This window comes from Chelonia mydas, chromosome 9 (genome assembly GCF_015237465.2).
Source record: "Chelonia mydas isolate rCheMyd1 chromosome 9, rCheMyd1.pri.v2, whole genome shotgun sequence".
NCBI classification, from domain to species: Eukaryota; Metazoa; Chordata; order Testudines; family Cheloniidae; genus Chelonia; species Chelonia mydas.
This window is the reverse complement of record NC_057855.1, coordinates 20874534-20902438: the sequence shown is the minus strand read 5'-3', so window position 1 is coordinate 20902438 and position 27905 is coordinate 20874534. Positions and strand designations below refer to the sequence as shown.

General features: G+C 41.3%; 1 long non-coding RNA gene across 1 annotated transcript in view; it reads left to right on the top strand.

Annotated features, from left to right (window-relative positions):
- The window catches only part of LOC122461780, a 272200-nt gene that overhangs the window by 142966 nt on the left and 101329 nt on the right, over positions 1-27905 (top strand). Inside the window, exons 3-6 of the long non-coding RNA XR_006283951.1 lie at positions 9378-9523; positions 10111-10227; positions 21115-21245; positions 21919-22185. This is a non-coding gene — a long non-coding RNA (uncharacterized LOC122461780). The remainder of the gene's footprint in view (positions 1-9377; positions 9524-10110; positions 10228-21114; positions 21246-21918; positions 22186-27905) is intronic.

Genomic DNA, 27905 nt, shown 5'->3' with positions numbered 1-27905 from the left:
CCTTTCTTTAAAAATTCTTTTATAAATTTTGTTCAAATTTGTGACCCAATACACTTGTCACAAACTGTCCTGGTTTTTACATTGTTACTGAATGCTTTGAAATGTCAAGGAAAGAGAGGTCTTCATGCTGTCAGGGTTAAAGAAGAGGCCAACAGCTGATGAAACTAACTGTCACAGAGAATGGAAATGTTTAAAAATATGGCCCTCCCCCTGGAGCAAGGACTACTGTACCCAAAGCTGGAGCACACAAGCCAGTGAAAATGAGATACAGCAAGCAGCATGCCCACAGGTCTCTGTCTATAATATATTCATTCCAAGGTGCACTTGTGTCTCTGTAATAGTTATTTTTACAAGCACTTTTAGGAATAATTTAGTTAAGTGGACTTCTTTTAACAGAAAAGTTAACAAGATAGCACAAGAGGGGTCAAAATGTCCCTGACCCTTTTGTAATGAGGTCATTACAAGAGCCATCATTTATGAAGGATTGGGACTTCTAAAGCTTTGGTTCTCTTTTCGACTTAGCTTCATATAAATGGGTTGTCTTGAAATTACAGGACAGTGTTAAGAAATATCACACTTAGGATTTGGTCTGCATTCTTTGTACACGGAAAATGCCTATTGACTTCTATGGAGATTTGGCAAGTATCAGATGTGCAATTAAGGCTTAGATAGAAGACTTTTCTGGATAGCAATCAATGAATAAATCCATCCTGAAACTTGTAGATTGCAAGCTGTCTGTACATAGGGATTTTACTTCTCTTCTTTCACTTTGTCCACTTCTGTTTTATACCATTTGTAGCCTTTATCATTTCACACTATGTACAATAAAAGTAGCCCTGTCCTGTGCTCTTTATAACCCTATACATATACTGAATGGGTATGTCATGGGAGTTTTAACCCCTAGACTGCCCTCTGGCAACCCAATACAGCACCACCGTTGTGTCACTGCCTTAGTTTTCCTGAGTGAGGGTTTTAATAAGCCTAGTGAGGCTCGTACATAGAATAATGCTCTTTCAGGGGTCTAGTTTATTTAACCCCAAATGCAGAACATCACATAATAGACCTCCCCCTCCACATCTCTAGCAGGAAGGGGAAGGAGCTGAGTCAACATTAGTCTGGCAACTCCAGTTACGTTCAAGGTCCCTTACCAGTGAGGCCGTTATGACCTGGAACTCCTTTCTGTCTCGTCACTGGCTGGGGGAGGGTCTCTCCTCTTGAGTCAAGATTTACTTAGAGGCCAAACTGTGACGACTTTTCCTCAGGACAGCATAATTCCTCTTTTCCAGGGCTTCTGCTGTTGTCTGGGGAAGTCTTTCACGACAGTCAAGTTTCTGTGAGACTCAACATTCATAGTTCCTTCCTTCTGGAAACTCTTGCACTCAGGAGCATTCTTCCTCGGTTTCCTCTGCTGGTAAGCCCCCGTCATCAGGTCCTCCTGAGAAGCCTTTTCCGTAGGAGCTTTTTCTGTCTAAAGTTCTGAGAACTGTTCCTTTCCCTCAGAAGCCTCTGTTCCCGTAGCTCCCTTGCACTGGGAGTAGCTTCTTTTTATCATGCCCAGGTGCTTTCCTAATAAATGAATTGCTTCCCAATTATTCAGTGAGTCAGTTAGTCCAGAAGGACCTTGTTGAGCCTGTCAGAGGTACACAGCTACCCTCTGGCAGGGGTAGGAAGTCTGAATTTACTCTCATCCATGAAGCAGTTCTTCCAGATCAGGATTAAAGCTCAGTCATGGGGTGGTATAGGGTACATTTTCAATAACATTTTGGGCCCAATTCAATACTGAGATGCATAACAACAACAACACATGTTTATGCCCCCAAGTGCTGCATAAGAGCTATTTGCAGTGGTGCTGTAGAAATGTTGATCCCAGGATATGAAAGAGACAAGGTAGGTGAGGTATTTTCTTTTATTGGACCAACTTCTCCTGGTGGAAGATACAAGATTTTGTGCTACAGAGAGCTCAGGTCTGGGGAAGGAATATTTAGCTCAGACACCCTGCTTCAAAAGCTTGTAAATTCCACCAACAGAAGTTTTCTAGTTTGAAATTACTTTTTGTTTCAAAACTTAAGCTAATTAGAATAAAAAAAAAGAGTTGAAATCTCAATGACATTTAGAAATTACTGAAACAAAATGTTTCGAATGAACTGAAAACTTTTTTTGATTTTTAGTTTGCAAAAATTTTCAAGATTTTGTGTTTTTATCATGATTCAGAACAGGAAACTTTTTTTTTCAAAATCTTGAAAGTTTTCTGAGGACGGGAAAAACCTTTCTTGTCCAGCTCTAGTTGGAAGAGGATGGAACTCGTTGAAACCCGGGTCTGACCCTAACTGTCACAAGAATCACAAGTCAATGGGGTTTTGAGGTGCTCAGCATCTTGAAGGCTCAGATCCTTGCTTCATCTATTCTACTGGATATTATAGACCTCCTCAGTACCTCTGGGAATGACCTGGAGTAGCAGTATGCAGGGGGAGGCTACAATAGAAGCATCCTAAATCGGTACTGCATTAAAGGGGGGAGGGTGGAAGACAATACTTAGAGGTTATTATAGTTTTATTATCAGGAATTGATATTAAAGAAAATTGCAATGACATGGCTCTCTATTTCTCTGTCTTCCCCTAGAAAATATTTTATATTAGACTAAAAAATGGAACAAAGGAGGATGCATAGGAATTAATAAAAATTAAGGAGAAAATAAAAAGGAAAGGAACAACAGGCTTCAATCAAGCTTTCTTTGATGAAACCATTAAAATGTGTTTTCTGGTGTGACTCCTTTCTACATCGAGCCCCCAGTCCTGTAGTGAGTTCAGCAGGTGTGGGACCCCAGACCTGTGTGAAGTTGATGGGGTCTGTCTGTGGAGAAGGAAGGATGTGGTAGTTAGGGCACCAGTGTTAGGATTCAGGAGACCTGGGTTCAATTCTCAGTTCAGTCAGAGTTTGTGTGTGACCCTGGGCAAGTCACTTAATCTGCCCCTTGTGGCAGTTCCCTGTGTGTAAAATTGGGATAATACTTCTCTACCTCACAGAGATGTCATGAGAATAAAACATGTTAATGATTGTGAAGCACTCAGGTGCAATGAGGATGAGTACCATCCAAGTGATCACTGCAGAACTGGGGCCTGAGCAAGATGCTGAATTTTATAATCTTACAGTTTCCACAGAAAAGAGAAGAGGTATCTTGTAATGAAGATGCAGTAACAAAGGCATTGTTTACAAATCTGCTTTGCAGTCACAGCATGCATACTGCATCCCCTGAACTTTGTTTCCACTCAGTATTTTATGCACGTGTATACTAATACTGGAATATTGATGGGATACAGTATTTGACTGTAAATCCACCACATAAATGTTTCATTCTACAAATATGCACAAAATACACATAGTGAAAATGGGCTTTTTTAGCTAACACATTTTGTTTAGCGTTAGTTACTTCCAATGCTCGGTCATAGAGTGACATGAGAGTGACAGCCTGCCAGTGCTTCACAATCCAATTCTGCAGCCCGAATAAATGGAATATGAGTGAATTTCACAAAATTCCGCAGCTAACAAAGCTATAATGGCAGTATCCGAATCAGGATTCAAGCACAGGTTTGCTTCACTGCAGAGCCAGCATGCTGAAATAGGAAATGCTGTTATCTAAGCCCAAATATATCAGAGTGAATACAAACAACAACAATGTGCTGTTCAGTCAGCCATTGGGGTGACACAAACATTCTTGCTGTTCAAAAATATATCAACCTACCCATGACAGAGAATGATTTAAATGAAGTTGTTATATAGCATCTTTTCCTGCAGGATCATGAAACACATTATTAGTAAAATCTCATAGCACTCTTGAGAGATAAGTAAGCAGTAATTGGTAAACTGAGGCATAGGACAGCACTCAAGATCATGCAGTGAGTCAGTGGCAGAGCCAGAAATAGTACCCAGAAGTCCTGATTCCCTGATCTGTGCTCTCACTATTGAAAGACATTAAGCCATATTGTAGAAAATTCTTTCTGCCAGCGATGTATCATGTACTGCATTTTTCTAGTAGAACTTTCCATTTTTAGTAAATAAATGCAAATAAATTATGCATTAAAAAGGCTGATGTGTAAAGTGAGCTATGGAGATTTATTATTCCTGTGGGGCGTGCTTTACCTATTTCATTTTTCTTTCACTTTGATAGAGCAGCAATTTTGTATCCTCTGATGAACTATTTCTATGACTGTTGACTCTTGGCAATTATGAGGCCACGTCAAACAACACAAGCAAGTATGCACAGGATTATTTTAAATATATAATTCTCTTTTAGACGGTGCTTGATGGTTATGCATTGTCACAGTGTATAATGGCATCTTGTGACACATGTCAACCCTACGTGACAAGCAGCATGAGAAATAGATTTTAAATACAGAGGAAATAAATGCAGGAATCAATGGCTTCTACTGGCTGCAGTGAACTGTATAGGCCTTTCTGCTTGACAATTTCATGTTTTATGCAGAGGAAGAATCTCTTTTGGAATGCATTAGGGAATCTATGCTCAAAATCACTTACAATAAATGAGTCAAAGAAAATATGGTCAGGAAGAGAGGAGATGGTCGGCTAATACCTCTGTGATACCTATGTGTCTATGGTTACTTTGAGCAGCAGCTCTGTGATTCTTTGGCTCTTAAAGACTGGGTCCCTCTGGGTTAGACATAGGATAACTCAGAAGAAAGATAATGCAGTTTTTATTGGATTAAAGTTTTACTGGAAGGGTACACTAGAGGGCAGTAATCCTTTACAAATGTGGTAATGATTATCTTGTCCTAAGACGTTCTAGGAAAAGGTCCAGAGAGTTCTTCCCTTCTGGACTGTAAGAAGACAAGTTGCCCATGTAATTTATACAATTGCATCTATTTCAGTAAACCTTGGTGCTAATTAGAAGCTTTGAGTCTGCTTATCTTCCTCACCATTTAAAATAGCACTGGCATTTCCGTTAGCTTGTATTTGCTTGTTCAGATGAGGACCTGAAATAAAATTAGTTTCAAGGTGGTTGATTGTAATTTTGCTGACACGCTTTATTGCACTTGGATATCTAATTGTACCCACAGATCGGATAGTAAAATATCCATAATATGCAACTACTTTTATTGATGGGTCAGAAGCCAGGTTGAAACCCTGTTGAAACCAAGGTCAGAGTATAGTATTATATATCATCTGCCTCATCTTGTCGTAGGATCATAGATAGTGGAAGCAATATTGCCAACCCCAAGAGTTTCAAAATCCAGAATCTGGTGCCCCAAAATCATGAGATTGGCTTAAAAATGTGTAATTAAAATATGCACTTTGGGTTCTTCTTGTACAGTATTGCCTTCTGGTTTTTCACCTATAGGGTTTATGTTTCTAAGCTTTCCTCCTAACGATGAGAACTAGAAACATTTTTTAAATGAAAGCTGAAATTCCTACATAATCCCGTAACTCCAGGAGCTGGGGCTTTAAGAAAAACATCCAAATTTTGAGACTCACTATAAAATCATGAGTTGGCAACAGCGCACGTGGAAGAAAAAAATACTTATTGGGTCTATGCCACTCGCAACACAGAATTACTCTGAGGATTATTGTGTACTATATTATGGAAAATGCCTTGTTACTGTTCAAAGTTGCTATTCAGATAAATAAATTACACTAACTGCTATTGTTTAGTTAATCTGCAGATGTAAAAAAAAATTCAGTTAGCCTGATGTAAATTATTATTGCTATTATTTTAAACCTGTGGATTTTATGATACAAAGCCACTGTGCCTATTAAGATACTGCTGTGAACAGAAAATAAATAAATCTGACCTAAATCTGTACATTTAATTTCTAATAAACATTACATTTAAAGTCTTATTTGTTAAGCAGTTTAGAAGTTGCTACATTGATGATTTTAATTAGCAATTTACCAAAGTGAATTTCAAGTTTAACCTATACTATAAAGAAACAAAATCACTTTTTTTCAAATGTAAATGATAATGGGCCAGATTTATTCCTGATCTAACTCTTTTACCTCCAACATAATTAAGGGGATCACTGAGAGCTACTGAACAGAGACATAAACAACATCACATAAAGAAATAGAGATGGAAGGCATTTGTTAACTCAGTGTCACCACCACATTGCTCATTAATGTATTCACATGTGCTTGTGCATAGGTGTATACACATTTCAGGTATGCCCTCCAAATATCTACTAGAACTGTCTGCTAAACAGTGAGTGAAATTCAACCTTAAATATAGCAGAGCTCTGCTCCACTGCAATGAAGTGGATGTTCTTTGATTTTATTAACCTCTACTCAGACTTTAATTTATATTGGTTTGTTAGCAGTTGAATGTCATGAAATACTATAATAATACTGTGTATAGTTTAAAACTTGCCTTGTTCGCCATCTCTTTCTTAGAATTTGTTGGTTAAAGTTAGGGACCATACTCACCTCTGAGGTACCTCTGCAGAGGTGGACTTTAAGAGTATGTCTACAACACAGTAGCTGGAAGGGTGTTTCCAAGTACAGGTAGACAAACCTGCTAGCTCTGTGCTAAAAATAGAAGTGTGGCTGTGGTGGCTCAGGCTACCCGCCCAAGAATGTCCCCAGAGGGTAGGGTGGCCACTTGTGCCACTGTGGGCATGCCACTATCTTTAGTGTGCTAGCCCCAGGAGAGCTAGTACATGTCTGTCTATCCACTCTAGGTAGCACCATACCGGCTGCTGTGTAGACATACTCTGAGCCTCATTTTCTTCTAGATAGGTTCGCTATGAATATGCAGAATTTCCTCCTTCTTCCTGCATTACCACTGATTTGATTGATCCTGCTGAGGATGTCATTTCAGGTGGGGATGAAAAATGGACAACTGGAGAGTGAGGCGAGAAGAGGCAAGAGATAGGAAAATATATTTTCTCACTTATGGAAATTTGGGGTGACAGTAACAGTGGCTTTTGGTGGCTGTCAGCCTTTGGCTCTTTTGAAAAGTTGAGGACTGGTGGAGAAATCTTTAAAAGCGTGACCATTTGCTGCAGTAAAGTATCTGTAGCAGTGCACAGTATCTCTTCCAAATAGATATCTGGGAGTTAATATACAGGGTGGACTATGTTCCTATTGCCAAGAGTCTATTGATCTAGGCCCTGGACAGGGAGAGTGGGTCCATGGACTGACAGAGCTTGTATCCATGGAAGTCTGTACAGTTTTAAGGTTAGTCAGAGGGATTTGGCAATGGGAGGTTACATGGGCAAGGCAGGCAGCCAAGAAAGTTCAATACTTTTGTGGGGAAGGAAACGAGGGTGTAAGGTTCCAAGGGTGCAGGTCCTTCCTCTCAGTGAGTCTAGAACCTGGGGCTATTGGGTCTCTGACACTCCTCTGTTGTCACCAAGGGAGACAGCACCACACCAGTCCTGGAAGGTTAGGCCCCACAGGACGTCCTGTTGGAATGCCGAAGGCATGCGGTTGCCTGTTTGGCTTGCATCCACCATTTAAGCCAGCAGGTGACCTGGGTGGGCTGTCTAAGCAGCCACAAAGAGTTTTGTTGATGCTGTATTGAATCCTGCTCTTGCTGTCTCCTGTGAACTGTATCCAACCCCTGGTTCCAGTTCCCACTCTGCTCCCATCTTATTCAAGCACCTTGCGAAAACTTTACATTTACTTACAAATATAAAATTAGATTGATTTTTTCCCCTTGGTTTATACTGGTTTACACAGTGAAAACACAAGGCCTTTAGCAATAGGATGTATATCTGGAGGAGGATTGTAGTGAAATATACCCTTTTTCACAAGAGACCAGCAGCTTGCCCGCACAGCTATGGAAGTGGCATTGTCAAGGGAGGTGACATGACCAAAGTTCAGTATGTCCCTTACACAGTCTTCTCTGGGAGTTGAGGACTCCTGTGGAGCCATGATGGCTCTTTCAATATAATATCCCTGGAGAAACCTCAGTGGAGAGTGATGGAGCACACATGATCTGTTCTTCCCTAGTTGTGAATCCCCACTTAGGTGTAGCTGCCCTGCTAGGGTATAGCAGTGCGTGGTGTAATTTGCATCCTCTTACATCAGCAGGGGTCAGTGAAACCTACAATGTTTCAACAGTCAGTGAAGTTGAGAGTTCACAAATAGACTTATTAAAAGTACACCAGAAAGACAGCTAGTAAAATCGTGACAAAAGCTGTTCAAATGACTGACCCTTTCAAACAGCATTGTCATGAAAATGTGATTTAAAACTCTCCTATTCATATGGCTACTGTCTGGGATTGTAAATGAGGACATGACTATTCCAAAGGCTCTGAATCTGAAAGGATTTGAATAATTTTTGAGTGCAATTGTTTAAAATCAGATCAGACACAGATGGCCCTTTTTTCTTTATTTCCTAATTTTATGTAAGATAAATGTAGCTCTTCTGCAGTGGTAAAAAAATTGATCTGACATTGAACTACTAGCATAATATTGGCAAAAGAAGCTTGATGTATTTTGTTAATGTCACATTGGGCTTTCCATTGATGAGATGAAATTCTGTAGCTGAAGCTGAAACATCTCTGCATAGCTACTTATGTACAGCTTTCTTCAAACCAATCCATGGACTTTGTTCTATGGTCTTGAGTGCAGGAAAATGGCTACTGTATCAAATTAACAGCATACCTTCCGCAATAAAACATTTTGTTAACACTGATCGTTTGCTGTCTGTAATACTTACGGATAGTTTAAAGCACTGTCCATTTATTTTTCTTTGAGTAACTTCAATGCTTGTGAAATATATTAGATTGACAGGCCTGAAGAATTTATTTCTCTGTTTATCCTCAAAGCAAGTACTGTGTATACAGCAACGGTACAAGTTCCTTATGCTTTCCTACCAACATGGCTCAACCCTGACCCATAGGAATTAATCCAAAGGTAAAAGGTAGTTCATTGTTTGTGCCTCTTCAGTCCTGGGTCTCTCGCCTGACACTGCCTAGAATGCTGTGAATTAAAGTTATTATTTTGGAGTGGGGATGTGGACCTGTCTCTGAGGAGCTGGACTCAGGCCACCAGCCCATCTGACATAGGATACTAAAGCAAAATTAAGCAAAAGTTAAGCAAAATTCAGTTTTGTTTTGCAGAGTTTGCCATGAACATTTTTGTTGTTTTACTTGGGATAATTTTGCACTCGCACTCCTCACCATCAATTTTGCTTTAAAACATGCAAAAATGTGATTTGATTTTATTTCATGTCAGTGATGTAAAAACCATCTCTGTTTTAGACAATTTACCCTTGCTCGTTCAGAAACTAGCTCAGTTTTCCATGGATGTTGGTCCCATTCTGTTTAGAAAATAAACCTGATTTTACTACTTGTGAAAATGGACCCATTTTGGAGAAGATGACACCCTTCTGTTTTGAGTGGCTTTTTATTTTGTTGCAGATGTTTCACGTACTTCTAAACAGTCACATTCTGCTGTCAACATTTGATCATCAGCTAACCAATTTGGTTGGAATTCAACTGATCAGCTGGAAGGCTGGGATTAAAAACTGCTGGTGCCATGAGATGTGTTTGGGATCCTGAAGCCGGTATTGTTGTTTAGATTTTGTATTTATTTGATTCTAAATTAAAGAGTAGGTGTGACTGGGTATACCAGGTCCAGAGGCTTCCTGAGGGAGGCCTCAGGGTCCTACCACACCCTATCTCAAGAAGTAGCAGAGGAGTTGAGTCCTCCAAGTGGCCTAGAATGGCTGCAGGGAAACATCCAATCAGGGCTCAGGAGGGCCATATAAAAGGAGCTGCAGAGCCAGAGGAGTGTAGATCAGTGGTGGGCAATCTGATTGCAGGCCGTGAGACATTTCGCTGATGTTGACCGTCTGCAGGCACAGCCTCCCGTAGCTCCCAGTGGCCATGGTTCGTGATTCCCGGCAAATGGGAGCTGCAGGAAGAGGCGGGCCGCTGCTGACCTGAACTGTTAGTGGCCCCGCTGGAGAGCTGAGGCCAGAAAGGTCCAGAGTAGGTGAAACCATTGCTCCAGGAAGGAAGCCCCGGGGATATGGCCTGACACCAGGGCCAGGACTATGTGAAGACTCTGAGACTGCTTAAAGATTGAGAGGTATTGTGATAGGCCTCTGTTGGACTGTTTATCCTGGAAGTGGTTTTGTCTTGTTGAAAGCCCACAGACTGTGTGAGACACTTGGCTGGAGGGCTGAGTCACCAAAACTACCTGAGAAGTCACCGATAAATTGAGAGAGCTGCAGACACACATCTGAGCAAGGGGTGCTTGCATGAGGTGAGTGCTACCCTGTTCCAGTAGGAAATAAAATAAGCTATTTCTTGCTCCTAGTTTTTCATGGCTTCGCTGTTCTAAGACCTGGTCTATAGTACACAGTTAGATCAACATAAGTTGCCTTGCATCGACCTAGTTGTTCGTTTCCATACTTAAATTTTCCTCCCACTGTAGGGACTCCATTACAGTGACACAAAAACACCACCTCCTTCAGCGGCGTTAAACCATGGTTAGTGTACTGAGGTCAATGCATGTGAGTGTAGACACTGCGTTTACCTATGTCAATCCTAATAGTCCTCCAGTACCTGACCCACGATGCCTGACTCTGATCGTTGCACTGCACAGGAGTCATGGAGACCAGAAGCCCTCCCTCTCCTCACCTAAAAACCCCACAAATTTTTGAAATCCCTTTTCCTGATTCACCAGCTTGGTAAGTACACCTAGCAGTTCTCCATTGTTGCATGAGTGGCTGCCCAGCTGAACATGCTGGCTACATGCTTAAGACATGGAATAGGCAGGAGATTTTGGATCTTCTGGGCCTGTGGGAAGAACAGGCTGTGCAAACACAGCTATGGACAAGCCATAGAAAAGTGGAAATCTATGAGCAGATGGCACGGGGGATGCAGGAGAAGGGGTATGACAGGGATCAGCAGCAGTGACATGTGAAAGCAAAGAAACTTGCATCAGGTATATCAGAAGACCAGAGAGGCCAACAGTCAATCCAGGGCCAAGTCACAGACTTGCTGCTTTTATAAAGAGCTGCATGAAGGAAACCCTACCACTACTCTGCGGACCATTGTGGATACCTCTGAGGAGTCTTAGCCACATGCCCCTACCATGAATAGCAAGGAAAAGGAGGAGGGGGAGGAGGAGGATGGGGGACATGTGACCAGGGAGTCCATTTATGCCACAAACCACAATCTATTTGACAGGTTTCGGAGTGGTAGCCGTGTTAGTCTGTATCTGCAAAAACAACGAGGAGTCCTTGTGGCAGCTTTGAGACTAATGAATTTATTTGGGCATAAGCTTTCATGGGCTAGAACCCACTTTATCAGATTCTAGCCCATGAAAGCTTATGCCCAAATAAATTTGTTAGTCTCTAAGGTGCCACAAGGACTCCTAATCTATTTGAGACTCCACCGCAGTCCAGAAAGTCAAGTACAGGCGAGCCCAGTGCGACAGTGGCCAATGCCCCAGAGGGAGGGAACCTAACAGGTAATGATCAGTGATCTCTCTCCTGCATTCCATCTCCACCCTCTGACAAACAGAGGTTAGGCACACCATTCCTTAGGTAAGTGTGTAAACCTTGGGTAAGTGTCTAAATGTGTTTCCCAGTACAAAGATGTATTGATGGCACACCTGTGGAATGCTTGAGCTGGGTAAGGAGGAGAAAGAAGAGGACTTGGGATGACCTGTTCAGTGAGATACCACAAGCCAGTTCTGTATCAGACCATGAGCAGAGGGCCTGCAGGGTGAATATTGAAAACCATATGAAGAAGGAAAGGGCAAACAGGGGAGAGGCCCAGGAGTCTCAGCAGAAAAAGGAGAGGGAGATACTCCAGACATAATGGGGCTTTTCTGGTAGCAAACACAAATACTACATATTCTTGTGGACAATCATGGGCTGGCCTTCCTTTGCAGTCCATACAGCACCTTCCTACACCCTCCTTCAACATTTCACGTGGTATCAGGGGCCGCATCCCTGCTCCTATCACTCCACCACAGGGGACATGAAGGACAACCACAGCTTCACATATACTGACCTGTGAGAACCATGGTTTCTGATTGCCTACATAAAATGGACATGAATGTTCTTTCCCCTTCTTAAGTTCTATTCCATAAATTTATTAGATTTGTAATGTATTTGCTCTGAACTTGCACAGAATTTTTTTGAAGTGTTTTTGTTACTCAATAAAATTCTATTGTTTAGCAAATAATTCATCTTTATTAGTCCCAAACATATGCTGTAGAATGCCTAGCGGTACTGAAAGCACTCACTTACTTGTTACTGTATAGTGTGACATAACTCATAGGATCAGAGAAAAGAACACAGCACAGTGTAATAATCATAAATGTACAGCAAGCACCACAAATTAATAGGTACACTGACGGGGTTCTATTCATAGATGTGCACCCAGCACCATACAATTCCTGGCAAATCCAAAGCAGCAAGGCCAGGTAGAGCACAGTACACAACAACACATTACTGTGGCTCACTGTTGAAGTGCTCTTTCAAAGCCTCCCTGATCTGTATAGCTCTGCATAGAGCTCTTCTAATAGTCCTTGTGTCTGGCTGCTCAATCTCAGCAGACAGCTGCTCCACCTCCTCCCTGGTGGCAACTTTTCCCTTTTGCTTCCCATATGTTATGCAGGACACAGCAGGAAGCTATAACCATTGGGATGTTTTTTTTCTGCTGAGATCTAATCTTGTGAGTAAACAATGCCAGCATTCCTTCAATCTTCCAAAAGCACATTCAACTGTCATTCTACACCTGCTGAGCCAGTAGTTGAATCTTTCTTTGGTGCTGTCGAGGTGGCCAGTGTTCAGCTTCCTAAGCCACTCACTTCTCCACTGTCAGTGCAGCTCTCATTCTGGTGTCCCTGCACTGGAGTGGGGGTGCAAGCTTGACACAAAGATCCAGGAATGTGGCCTTGTACAGCTGAAAATTCTGCAGCCACTGTTGGTCATCCCAACCCTGCCTTATGATGCGATACCACCAGTCAGTGCTCATTTTTCAGGACCAGAAGCAGCGCTCCATCATCTACAGCTGCTCCTTGAACACCACCAACAGCCTTGAATTGGTTCTTGCTATGTCCCACAACAGTCTGTACTCCATGAAATAGTCATGTTCCCCACTGATTCAGTTCTTCTTGTGGTTCTGCAAATACCGGAGGATCATATGTTTTCTGCTTGCAATGCTCATAAAAGTAGTGCAGAGCTGTGCAGGCTCCATGCTTCTGTCAGAGATGGCAGAGAGTGAGGAGGGCTGACCAGATTGGAGGGATTTTTTTTTAAAAAGTGCAAAAATTATGGGATATAGATGACGTTATGGGACGTAGAAAGTTTCAAGCTGGGAAGTTGACCCCTTGCTCCCAATCACCACTGCATGACTTGTTTCTGTTCCACCTTTCACTGCCAAACATCCTAGAAGGCAGTGTGCTGAATGGTGATGAGTTGCACATTGGGATACCAATCTGTGGTGCACTGCCTTGCATTGACACGAGCATTCCTGCAAGGAGCCAACTATGCATGTGCATAAGTGATATACTAACTGCGATGACTTATGGTGACGTAACGTGTGCCAGCAAAAGTTTCTGTAGTGTAGACATACCATAAGAGTGGGGCAGCCAGCTTCAAACCATGAACCCTGGACGATACATTAATTTCACTGCATAAAAATAGACGTTTCAAGCCAATTCTATACCTATTAATAGTACTTTCTTTTTACTCACTTCTAGCACCAACAGGCATTTGTTCAAACTAAGTACTAAATTGCACCCCTGGATACATGTGTGCAATGTCCATTAAATGCAAAGGAATTGCAGACATCTATGAGAGCAGAATTGGCCCTGAGTGTTTAGTCATAATTGAAACACATTATTATAATTTCTGCTTACTATTGCTTTGTTAGCTCACTGGTTCAAAGTCACCATACATCATGCAACATGATAGAGCACTGTGTGAGTAACACTATGAAGAAAGGCTTTATGCTGATAACAGGGTCTATTCTTTATTCGCTACTTGCATTTAAATCTCATTGAAATTGTTATTACGGGGAGTTAAGCAGCACAGACAGGATGGAAACTGCATAATAGAGACAGAACCTTGCACTTACATGTAGGCTTAGACGGATTAGATTTTTATCGGTAAATGTTGATTTTCCTGTACATACACAAACTGAGGAAAAAAATATTTCCATTGATAATTAAAACTCACAGATAGGCAAAGTAAGGAAAATTCTGCTTGAGAACTTACTAGAGTATGATTTAAGGATATTTACTTTGTATATTTTGACACATTTTCCAAGGGAAGCAGTTGGGACAAAACACCTATCTGGCTTTAAGATTAAACTAAATAAGTTTATGGAGGAGATGGTATGATGGGATAACATGATTTTGGCAATTAATTGATCTTTCACTATTCATGGTAAATAGGCCCAATGGCCTGTGATGGGATTTTAGATGGGGTGGGATCTGAGTTACTATAGAGAATTCTTTCCTGGGTATCTGGCTGGTGAATCTTGCCCACATGCTCAGGGTTCAGCTGATCGCCATATCTGGGATCAGGAAGGAATTTTCCTCCAGGGCAGATTGGAAGAGGACCTGGGGGTTTTTCGCCTTCCTCTGCAGCATGGGGCATGGGTCACTTGCTGGAGGTCTCTGCACCTTGAAGTCTTTAAACCATGACTTCAATAGCTCAGACAGAGGTGAGAGGTTTATTGCAGGAGTGGGTGGGTGAGACTCTGTGGCCTGCATTGTGCAGAAGGTCAAACTAGATGATTGTAATGGTCCCTTCTGACCTTAATGTCTACGAGTCTATGTGATGTTGACAATTTGCATTTTAAAGGTTATGGAGCTTTTCAATGTCAGCATCTACTGTCATTAAATAATTATGGTCTGACCGAGCCCTGCATAATATCCCATAACTGTGAAAATTTAAATTGATACAAATCTAAAAATACTTAAATTAATAATTTTGTGCACTTGTGAAAATTTAAATAAACAAAAATGATTAAAAATGAACATCGATGATATCTGTTGAAATTATAAAAAAACCCCCACACAACTGAATTCTGCCAGGTTTACTTCTATGGCACTGTTCTTCCAAGGATTTCAAAGTGCTTCACACACATTATCATTAACCTGTAAGAGTTGGGAATTCTACTCATTTTTCTGAAAAGATAAACTGAGGCTCAGTTTGGTTCACATGACTTGTCCAAGGTTATACAGCAAGTCAGTGGCAGAGACATTCATAGGGTCTTGAATTACAGGCTTCGAGGCCTATGCTTTAACCACTAGAAACCTCTCTCCTGACCAAGAAAATGTGGGTAATCAGGGTCAAGTGCTTCATTCCCTGGGTCAAATGTTCACTTTATAAGCCCTCAACAACTAGATACCAGACAAATTAACAAATGATTCTGCTGGCTATAATTTCAGCACTGTCACTTTTCTTGACAAATTCATTTTCTTACACTTATCAACCACTGTGGGTGAATCTGTCTAAGATTAAAGAAAGTTGCTATGTGGGGGAGTTCTTGCAGGTCAGACTGCTTTAAGAATACATATTTTCCTGCCAGTTTGCTTGGTAGGGTCAAGACTTTCCTTGGCGCTATAAAAATGTAGAAAGCAATTACGTTAACTTCATGCCATGAACAACTTGACTCCCTTTGTCATTTGGTTGCCTGTAACCATGCTTGTAAAGAGCTGACACTTGTCTGGATTTCTACTAAGAGCTTGCAACATGCAGAGCACTTTTTTAAACACTCAGCTAGAAAGAATGAAGGTTTTTTTAAATCTTTAACTTTCCCTTTTATTTAAACATTTAAAATTTTGAATATACTTCAATGCTACTCAGATAATAAATTATGGAAGCTACATCAGCAGAAGGGACAGATGAAACAGGTGCTAAAATATTGTGTTAACAGACAGCAAATTAGCTGTGTATTCTCAGGGGCACTTCTAACATCCAGGGCTAGAGATAGAGAAAGGGAGATTTAGTGTGTCTGAGGCTCATCAAGGTACCAGGAAACTGTAGCTGTCTTCAGGGCCGGCTCCAGGCACCAGCGTTCCAAGCAGGTGCTCGGGGCGGCAGTCAGAAAGGGGCAGCAGAGTTTCTGTGGCTGTGGCAATTAAGCAGCAGCTTCTCCGTTCTGGAAAATTCGGCGGCTACAGGTATTTTCATTGCTTGGGGAGGCAAAAACGGTACAGCTGGCCCTGGCTGTCTATGTACAGATTGGAGCTAAACCTTGGCTCTAGCCATCCACTTGCACATTTAAGAGGTGCAGTGTGAAAGTCTCCTAGATTCAAAAGGTGCACAGGCCTCAGGGATGAAATTCACCCATGTGCAAAAGGCCAGCAAAAGCCTCTGCAGCTTTTTCTCCTTGTATGCTCTTATGTGTGGAAGGGGCCTAAGGTATGCAACCAGGTCAGGATGGTATGCAACCAGGTCCAGAGAAGTGGCCAAGCACCATGTAAGTTAAGGAAAGTACAGCAATGGGAACATTGTAAGAGCTAGTCAGTATTTACAGTGGGGCAAGTTTCCAGTTTGAAAACAATGAGAATTGCTGGCTTCGGATCACTCTTGGAAATCTAGGTACTTCATTTAGGTACCTATGAGGGAGCTGTGCTGTCCTGAGTAGCCAGTTCCATTTGAGGATGCTGAGCACTTCTGAAAATCTGCTGGCTTATGTTTAGTTTGTCTTTTCCCAACTCCGTCCTCCTGAATTTTCACTCCCTCTTTATGTTCTCTTCTTTATCAGTTTCTTTCAGTTTCCCCCTTTTAGAAAAAAATATTCTTACTATTTTCTTCCTTCTCTTTTTTGCAATTGCTTCTCCACTCCCCTGATTTCTGCCTAAAATATCTGCCTATGGCTATATTTGTTTGCAGTGTTGTTGTAACCATGTCGGTCCCAGGATAGTAGAGAGAGAAGGTGGGTGAAGTCACTTCTGTTGGTGAGAGAGACAAGCTTTCAAGCTCCCACAGAGCTCTTCTTCAGGTCTGAAGCTCAAAAGCTGGTCTCTCTCACTAACAGAGGTTGGTCCAGTAAAAGATATTACTTCACCCACCTTGTCTCTATGCGTATATTTGTTGTTCCACTGCACAGTGTTTCCTCTTATGGATGTCTCTGAGAGTTGCTTCCCGTGGGTCAATGTTATGCCTCTTTGTGAGTGAGAAGAAGTGTGGCTTTTGGAATCAGCAAGTCATTGTGGCAGACACAATCTGGTTGTCAGCAGTACTCTTAAAGGAACCATGGTTACAAAGTTGTAGGTAGTGGATGCAGTCAGTGCAAACTGAAATAAGCCAGAAAACCTTCAATGAGTAACAATTAAGCAGAATGATCCCTGAACAATATAATCTTTCTACTATGGGGATGAAAAATCACAAAGGCCTCTATCAACAAATCATCACAAATCATGAAGACACAAAGGCCTCTATCAACCCACCCCATTGCTCTCTATTCTGTACCTAGTGATGTCTAGAAAACCTGGCGTGAAGAGTAATTTTATCAGTTTCATTTTGTGAGATAATTTTTTTACACAGTTCTGCTTAAAATGCAAACCCACTAGCGCAGGCAAGTAGTGACTGAAAGTTGTTACCACCTTTGTCTGGTGGTCTGTGTGAAATGAACTTGGTGTCAGTCAGCTCCCCGTGGGCAGGTGTCTACATCACACAAAACAATACTAGTACGTATGGAACTTACCAACACCTTACTGATAGTTTGAATAGCAAGGGTAAGGTTTGGATGGGCAGATACGTTTTATTACCCTTTATCTCCAAAGGTGGTTCCTCCAGGCCAGGTTGGAGACAGTGGGAAGGAGGAGTTGGCATTGCCACTTGTTGGGATGTTTCTGCTTTGTGGATAAACAGGCTTGGACTAACCTACTGGTAAACAACCACATGGACTATTTGCTAAGTGGTCCCAGGACTTGTAGGCTCCATAAGACACTCTCTAAATAGAGGTAGATTAAATACAGATGTCATTGAGCTATAGATCTGGATTCTGGCTCATAGGGGACCTAGGACCAAGGAGAACGTAGATCTATAGAACCATCTGGAGGACCTCAACACCTGAGAAAACCAGGAATAGGAGGCAGGAGGAGGGATTTAGGTGGGGATGCGTGCTGGCCACAGCTTCCCTTCGTTGTCTCTTGTGTTTTAATTGGTCAGACTACCATGCTATGTGTTGTGAAGAATGTTCTGAGTCACTTTATAATGCACAACGTGGTGGTGTGCTTAATTCAAACACAACAGTCAACAGAGGGAAGGGGAGCCACTCATATAGCAGGGCCCACCAGAGAATCACAACAAGAAGCAGGGGCAGCAGAACTTCCAATACTTCATCTGAATGGAGAAAAACTATCTCTATCCTCATCCCCCAGTGCCCCATTAGTGCCGGCAATAGTAGGTAAACATAACATGAGCCATTGCCCTCGGAAGACCTTAATCTTTATTGGAGACCCGCCTATCTGCAAACTGATTCTGTGAACAGCCTGTCTCAAATATACTTCTTATGAACATTTGGGATCAGATTTTTAAAAGAGCTCAGCTCCCATTTATGCACTGAAATAAGTGGCCAGTTTCTTAAACAAAGCAAAAAGTGTCAAGCTCTGTTTGAAAATCTGGCCATGAAGTGTCACCATGGGAGCAGCTGGGTAATGGGCACTTTTGAAAATCTGGCTCTAACTGTATGACAATTTTCACTTCGAAATAAAAAACAATGACGAGTGAGTGAGTGGAAACTTATTGATGGTCAAGCTCCTGTTGTATGTTTTAACAGCTTAATGCTATGAATTCAAATATGTTTGTTTTAGCACCCTGGATCATCACATATACTGTTTTGGAAGCTCTCAGAGGCATGTTCCAGGTGTGTGCTCATATCTAAGTCAAAATGATTTTTAATTCATTCTCCTGGAAATAGTAGTTCTAGTTTAAATTAGTGTTACTGCCGAAAGGCCTTTTAAAATTACCCTCTCTTTCAGTCTTTTGAGAGAATATGTAGCAATGCCTTTGTTTTCAAGTTCAGGAATAAATAGGTACTACCTTTTCCCCAGCAATAATATCAGTCAATCAAGCTGAATTTATAGCTCTTTTCCCACCCACTGTAAAATATACAATGCTTTCAAGGTTCTGTTCCACAATGGTACAACTTCCTGGATTCTGTTATTTATATGGCACCATGTCATATCACATACTTATAGTGAAAGAGATTAGTTTTCCGATCCACATGGAGAGTTCCCACACATTTATTTATTGATCTTATTTGGTCACATTATGTTATACAGCGCTACTAGATATCAGAATGTAATTCTAAAAGGATGAGCTAAGCATTACGAAACCAAGGATATGCGCTCCAAGAAAAGCTGTATCGGAGGCCATAGACTCTGAAGTGCAAAGAGGGTGAAATTCATCCCAGTGAAGAGAGCACACACAAGTCCTATGGCTACCTAAATTCCACTTAAACCATCAAAATAATGCTTAAATTGGGCTTCAGTGCCTTGCAAGTGTTTCCTATGTATGAGTAAATTTCATCCTGGGTGAATATGCTGTTTAGAGAGAAATATCACTTCTGACATATAATTTGTTAATTGGATATATACAAAAACAGGTATATATTGTATAGAGGTTTAATTCAGGATCCAACTCCATCTCTCTAGCCTCTCAACAGGGCTTTTGGTAGCTGTCAGGGTAGGCAGGGCCAGAGGCTGAGACTTCTTCCTGTAACTGACTGACAGCCAATCCGCACTCTCTCTGCCACCAGCTCCTCATCCTATTCTAGGGAGAGACATGGCAGGAGCTGGGGGATGGTGTGTTTGAGCAAGTGCCCTGGGAAAGAGAGAAGGAGAGAGAAGCAGCAGCAGCTGAGTGGGAGAGCTGAGCCTGTGTCTGAGGGATGAGGGAGAAGAGGTTGGCCTGGAGAGAACAGGTGGTGTTAGACTGGGAGGGGAATAACTAAGTGTAGGGACGGATAATTAATGAAATGTGGGGTGGGTTAGAATTGATGGGGAAAAATTGGGGAGTGGGAAAAAATCAGTGGAACCAACAAGGAAGGCTGATGGGTTTGGGGAGTTTATAATGAGGCACTCACTTTGGGATGTTATGTAGTTTCTGTGCATACTGTCTGCACACTTTCCTCTGGTGTTTTAGTGCACCAGCATAGGCAGGTCTGGATTGCAGCCATTGAACTTCCTAACTCTGGCTGCGATGAGGAGGAGTGGGGCTGTCCTGAGATGAATCGCTTATGGAATGCAGCTGCTTCACACATACACCAGCTGCTCATGGAAGTCCAAGAACTCCCCTATTTAAGGAGGGAAAAAAACAAACCAACTTAAAATAAAGAGGCAGGCACCAAATTCTAACCAGGATGAGAAGACTGTCAAATATTGTTTCTAAAAATCAAGGTTTTTTTTAGCTGCAGCTTGAAAGCAAATTTTTATATGCTATTAAAACAAAGACATTTATTTATTAAAGAAGAAAAGGGAATAAGGAGAAATTAGTTTGGCCTGAGAACCATCTGCTATTATTTTAGCCAGATAAGAAGTAAAACTGCCAAGTTATAACCTCCCCCTCCCACCTTCACAAAGAAGAGTTGTTATAATGGCTGAAATAAGCTTGTACCAATAGCAGCACTGTTGGGTGCTGCTGTAATAAATACAGCTGTTCAATTTTGACTTCAGTGTTTATAATCTCCAGAGTTCTGTTTGCTGCAGTGTAAAGGGGGGAGGAGAGGCAGATGCAGTTCAGAGTACAGGCTGGTGGTGTCATCCCATTACCACAGTATTGAGATGGTGCACTGCGTGTTTCTATTTGAGCATTTAATACATTATTCTGTAATTTTTGTCTTGGAAGTAATGAGGCCTGACAGCTTTGGCTTGTGCATGATAACAATCCCACACCGGTATCTTTTAAATTCTTCATTGCCAAATTCATAAAGGAAGAAATGACTTTTTCAAAATGACAGTAAACATGCTTCATTTTATAAGACATTGTGGTTAACAACCTGAAACAATGAAGTGTTTTTGGGCTATCGCTAAACTAATTTGAGCTATATTAAAAGTGCTGATCTGGAAGCTAAGCCACTTTTTGTAAAATGGCAGGAAAACATATAGGGCTTAATTCTCACAGAGTGCAGTTAAAAAATAAAATTTCCTTGATGGTTTTTTTCCATGTAGGCCTCTCCTGAAAGGTATGGAACTAACAATGATGATGGTTCAGCAGAGGGGCTGGTGCAGTGTAGTGCCACCATTCAGACACTGATCATCTGCAGTTGCAGTCTGAGGCCATGAGCCGATGATGAACACAGGTTAGTGGAAATAGCCTGGTTTCAGCATTGCAATAAATTGCTTCATCACAGCAAATAAACCTTTGAAAATAACATTTTTAAATGGCCTGCACACAATTTACTGATGTTTGAGACACAATTAATGGCTCCAATTCACTGGAGCAATATTACCAGGATTTTAGTACAATGGAGTAGGGTGAGAGAACTGAAAACACTAAGGGTCAGTTCTGCTCTCACACCGAAGTAAGTGCTGAATTATATTGCTGAAGACAAATGAGTTACTCTGGACTTACACTGATGTATGAACACAGTTTGGTTTCTTAGGGTATGTCTACACAGCAATAAAACACCTGCAACTGGCTTGGGTCAGCTGCTCCCAGGGCTGTAAAATTGCTGTGCAGATGTTTGGGTTCAGGTTGGAGCCCAGGCTCTGGGATCCTGTGAGGTGGAAGGGTGAAAACTGTAACTTTTGTCAAACAAAGTGGGTGAGGTAATATCTTCTATTGGACAAATCTCCTGTTGTTGAGAGAGACAAGCTTTTGAGCTACACAGAGTTCTTCCTTAGGTCTGGGAAAGGTACTTAGGGTGTCACAGCTAAATACAAGAGGGAACAGATAGTTTACCATAAGTAGTTAGCACAGCCTATTTAAAGAAATCTCTAGTGATTTATTGAAAATGTCATATTCAATCCCAGACACTCTGCTAGTTCAGGATTTCTCCGGTGCTATGAATACTACCAACTTGTCCTTCGTCCTGGGACGTTCCGGCTGTGTCACAAAGCTATTGAGTCCATCAGCACCACTGCTTGTGCCATCTGGCCCACAAACTGTGGAGTAGAGGCCAGGCCTGGAACCGAAGGCCCCCTCAGAGCTGGGGCATTCTGTGGCGCTATTTTGTCTTGGCAGCAGAGCCTATCTTCGTGTTCAGTACTGGTATCTGCCAGTGCCTCTCCAAGTTCCAGGTACGCGTGTGTTTCATTCAGTGCCAATTCCCCACTCGTCTTTGGCACCGATGCTACCTCCTTATTAGGCTTCAAATGAGTCTGATTGGTTGATTGGCTCCCCCGTTGTTGCTACAGAACCTTCAGGATTCCTAAAGATCCAGGTTGGAGTTATCTTCCCCCTCCTCATTGGATGGCACCAGAAATTGCCCTCAGATTGCTATCGGTACCAAGATCAGCATCTGTTCTGCAGTTGGTACGGGGCTCGCGGCCCTGTGCCTACTTGCCACCTGGAACCTGGGCTACTCCTGAGGTAGTGGAGTTTATGCACCTAACAGCCCAATCCAGGATATAAAGCCAATTGGCTCCAAGAGAGATCTAACATCTCTTTCAAGCTACCAGTTTGGTATTCCATGGGAATGTAGCACAATCAGAGCAGCCATGGAAATTCTTACTGAGCAAGTAAGCCTTCATAGAAGGAGCTTTTTCTTGATGCTGAAATTTATTTTGAACCTCAGCTCGCATGCTGTTAAATCCCCATCTATTGCCCATGTTCACATTTTTCCTTGTAAAATTAGCACTCAAATTCAGAAAGTTGTTAATTACCTGCTTATGAATCTCTTTTAGAAATGTTTTGTATTAAATATGGAAGCAGTAGAATTGGAAATATGATGGACTAGGTGTGAAGGGTTTGCAGAAACAAATGAAGTGTTTTATTATAAAGAATAAAGCAAAATAAAACTTGATGATTAATAATAACTATAACCATAAAACCATCAATTGGTTAAGAGTCTCTTCGTCTTATGATTAATAGTTCCCTCAGCATCTTAATGGAATGCACTGCAAAATTAATCTTTGGAAAGATTTAATACCACAGATGAACTGTTGAAAAACTGTTGCTGAAATGGCCCTCAGGAAAACTTCTGTGAGCATGTTAAAGGTTTGGGTAAATCAGATATCTTTGAGCCAAGTATTTAAGTATTTTGGCATTTAAGTTTAAAACCATAGAATAGGTTGTACTAACCCCCAAAATGTATTAATAGTGAATTAATAGTGAATAGTAGCTATTTCCAATCAGTAGATGCATGGATATACGAATGCTGAAAGACATGGTGCAGGTGCATTTGTGAAGATCAAACATAAAGGTACACACCAAACACTGGATTGTGTTGGTACGGAAACATAGAATCATAGAAGTGTAGGACTGGAAGGGACCTCAATAGGTCATCTAGTCCAGTCCTCTGCACTCTAGGCAGGACTAAATATCTAACTAGACCATTCCTGAGAGGTGTTTATCTAACCTGTTCTTAAAAACCTCCAGTGATGGAGATTCCATAACCTCTCTAGGCAATTCGTTCCGGCACTTAACTACCCTGACAGTACGGAAGTTTTTCCTAACGTCCAACCTGAAGCTCCCTTACTGCAATTTAAACCCATTGTTTCTTGTCCTATCCTCAGAGGTTAAAGAGAACAACTTTCACGCTCCTCTTTGTAACAACCTTTTATGTACTTGAAAACTGTTATCATGCCCCCAATTAGTCGTCCCTACTCCAGACTAAACAAACCCAGTTTTTTTTCAATCTTTCTTCATAGGTCATGTTTTCTAGACCTCTGATCATTTTTTTTCTCTTCTCTGGATTTTCTCCTATTTGTCCACATCTTTCCTGGAATGTGGCAACCAAAGCTGGACACAATCCTCCAGTTGAGGCTTTATCAGCGTGCAATATCTTCCTTCCTGTTCCACTGTATGTCCAGATGGTGTCTCTTGCTCTTTTGTAAGGGTCTGTTTCAATTCTCATTGTCTGTACATCTTGATTCATTGATGCTATACCACTCCCGTCATTCTGGGAGTGAAATAATACTTGTTATGGAACTTCTTCATATATGATCTGATTGGTTAACATTTGTAAAACACTTGGAATTTCTCCTAATGAGAAGTGCTGTTGACATGCTAAGTGTTAAGTGTCAGAGGGGTAGCTGTGTTAGTCTGGATCTGTAAAAGTGGCAAAGAGTCCTGTGGCACCTTATAGACTAACAGACGTACTGGAGCATAAGCTTTTGTGGGTGAATACCCACTTCTTCAGATGCATTTAGTGGAAGTTTCCAGAGGCAGATATAAATATGCAAGCAAGAATCGGATAACGAGGTTAGTTCAATCAGGGAGGATGAGGCCCTCTTCTAGCAGTTGAGGTGCTAAGTGGTGTTAGATATATCCAAGCATAGGAGCATGTCCTTGAGAATTAGTCTTGGAGCTTTAAGTATCCTTTTCTGTGGAGTTTTAAGTTAGACCTTATATTTTTAATGTTTTTTCCATTCATTTTTTAATTTCTGCTAAAATTAAAATATAATTAAACAGATTCCAGCAGCAACTTTAAAAATCCTATTTGGGGAAAAATATTTTCCATTGACATGGTAGAGACACTTGCATTTATTGTCATTACAGTGTCATTGTGAAGGATGAGATTCTCCCTGTGAAATAAACCTCTTCTACTGACATCAGAATAGACGCTCAGCTCCTTTGGATCCAATAGAGCTCTTAGTGATTTATATGTTATTACTCAGAGTGAAACACACTTCCAATCTTCTCTGGGTCCTGCCATCAAGATATGATGATAATGGTAGTAAGCATTGGGCACTTCCACTGAAATCTTTTGCTGTCTACATTTACTCTAAGCCTGGTATGATACCATTCAAATACTTATGCAACCATCATATGTTAATTCTGTCATTCTCAAAAACCTCAGGAGGAAATAGCTTATATCCATATGCAGTAGCCACTTTTCACAGTTGAAACTCATCCATTTTATAAGAAACCAAATCCCATCCTCCTCCTTCCCCCTTGGACAGACAAACAAAAAACCCCAAGCAAACCCCAAACCAAACCAAAAATCCACCCCTGGAAATACAAATAACAACAAAATGCGTACAGATCCCCAAAGAACAGTGACAATTCAGTATTTAAAGTTTAATCTGTGTCTTTGAGAGTTAAATCATTTTTTAAAGGAAAACCAAAGTGCATCCAGTCTGACAAGCCACATGCCAGCTTTGAGCCTGATGTAATTTAGAAAGTCAAGTTATAAAGCCTTGAAAAGAAAATTGGATGTAATGAAATGTAAGGAAGATAGCACTTGTGAGAGTGATGCTATACTGCAGTTCTTTATGCTTTCTTTCTCCCATTGGATGCTGCATAATTGTACGCTGTGCTTCTGCATTGTACCATGTGGTCTAGCATTTTCTGTAGCTGCTTTTAAGAAAGAAGCATCAGCTTTCTCTTACTCTGCCTGCAGAGCCTTTGTAACTGACACACTGGGAAGCTCCCTCTGCTGCATGTGAAACTGACACAACTTAGACAGAAATGGGCTTTTATCAAGCCATTATTCAAAATAAAGCAGCTTTTACCCTTTCAAAGTCAAAGGCTGAACTTGAGGGAGAAATCGCATGTTCTTTCTCCTCCTTCAAACATTAGTTTGTTTTAAAATGCCCAGTTTGGCTAAAGTTGTGACACTTTCAAACTCAGCAGGCAGTGTCTTGGCCTGCCAGTTACAAAGCTTTCGTTGGCAGAGACAGCAATTTCATTACCAGTTTTCAGTTTCATGGAAGTAGTTATAGACCTTGGAATCCTGCTGTGTCATAAGCCTTGTCTATGGTTACGGTTGCTGAAATGGTGCTGAACACAATTTGTCCTTGGTTATCCTTGCAGTTCAGCTGTGTTCAACACTGCACCTGTTGCTGACACCCATTTCTAGTGAAAACAAGGCTGTATAGTCTGGGGTGTTTTAGGATTAACATTGTGTAATAGACTGGTTAGTCACAGTGGTCACAAAACAACATTTCATCTGCCTGATGCTCCCAGTCCCAGCTGTATTCACTATTTCAGGTATAACGAATAGTTCTCAAATTGGTGGAATATTTCCAGAATGATAGAATTTTTTAAGTGTGACCATTGAATTACCTTCCTCTGTACAAGGTCTGCTGAAGTGTGTGTGATTATGTTGCTCTCTAGTGACTTGGCAATAGAGGGACGTAGGACCCAGTCTTGCAGAGTCTTATTCGCATGAGTAGCTTTGCTCACATGACTAGTCCTGCTGACCTTGGACTTCTTGCCTGAGTGAGCTTTGCTTTCAGGAGCAGGCCCATAAAAGCCTCAATACTGTCATTGCTTGTGGAGAGTCTCTTTTTGGTCAAGGGGTAGGGTCCTGTGTTTTTCTAGTAGAAGGTAATCACTTTCGGTTCCTCATGGTGCATAAAGTATTCATAGATTAGCTGATAATTTGGATGTGTGATGGTGGAGTTTTTTCAAACAAACCTGAAGATTTTTTTTTAAAGGAAATGTCCTCTAGTACCTTATATTTTGTAGTTTATATATCTGGTTTCGTCATATGCTGCTGATTCTTCCATCTTGTTAATTCATTTCACTTCTCAAGGCTTTGCCATCTCTTTTGCTTATATGATGTGATGCTGTTAGCACTGCAATGTCACTTATGTTAATCCATTTAGTAACTGTATAAAAAGATCTCGAAGGTTGGACATTTGTTCCAGCAAGCAGAATTCATAAGTCACAGTCCTAAATTATTTTAAGTAATGAAATGATATTAGAAAGCCCAGTATTCTGACTGATTAATAAGTATGGGATGAAACTGCACTTGCTTTACTGAGCCACCTCACAAACAAACTCTAGGTGCACTCTGTGACATACCCCAGGTGCAATCCAGACTGAGTAGATGTGTTGCCCCTGTCTGCTAACCTGCAATGCCCTTTACAATGCTTTGCTGCTGTAACCTCCAGTCTGGACTGCTCACAAACAGCTTCAGCATGCAAGTCACTCCTAGCTATGTCTCTGTATGTGTTGCAGGCAGCCAGCCACACCTTGACTCTTACCAGCCTCATTTATACTACAGGGTGACCCCAACACACTCCTACTCTCAGATTTCCCCCCAGAAATATGTCTGTCTTGTATTGCCCAGACCTCTCCTGGTCAATACAAATTCATATAAAATCAGTATTTCTTTAATAGAAATAGTATGCACACACCTTGTTACCCCAAATGGAGTTTCACAGACACTTCCATTTAAACACACTGGATTAGATAACACAATAAAACAAGTTTATTAACTACGAAGAGAGAGATTTTAAGTGAGTACAAGAAATGAGGCATAAAAGTCAGAAATGGTTACAAGAAAAATAAAGATAAAATACAACTAATGCCTAACTTAACAATGAGAGGGGATTTGATAGCTGCTTTCAACTACCTGAAAGGGGGTTCCAAAGAGGATGGATCTAGACTGTTCTCAGTGGTAGCAGATGACAGAACAAGGAGTAATGGTCTCAAGTTGCAGTGGGGGAGGTTTAGGTTGGATATTAGGAAAAACTTTTTCACTAGGAGGGTGGTGAAACACTGGAATGCGTTACCTAGGGAGGTGGTGGAATCTCCTTCCTTTGAAGTTTTTAAGGTCTGGCTTGACAAAGCCCTGGCTGGGATGATTTAGTTGGGGATTGGTCCTGCTTTGAGCAGGGGGTTGGACTAGGTGGCCTCCTGAGGTCCCTTCCAACCCTGATATTCTATGATTCTATGATTCATGCCAGTAAAACTCAGCCACAGCCCATACTCCACTGTTTCTCCTCTTTGTTATGTATGTATGCATGCAAGTCTAATGCACACACACACTAAAGGTACTTTTCAGTCACACCCAGGCCTTGCTTTCTTTTTGGTCTGCAAAATGCTGGCCAAATATATATAGTAG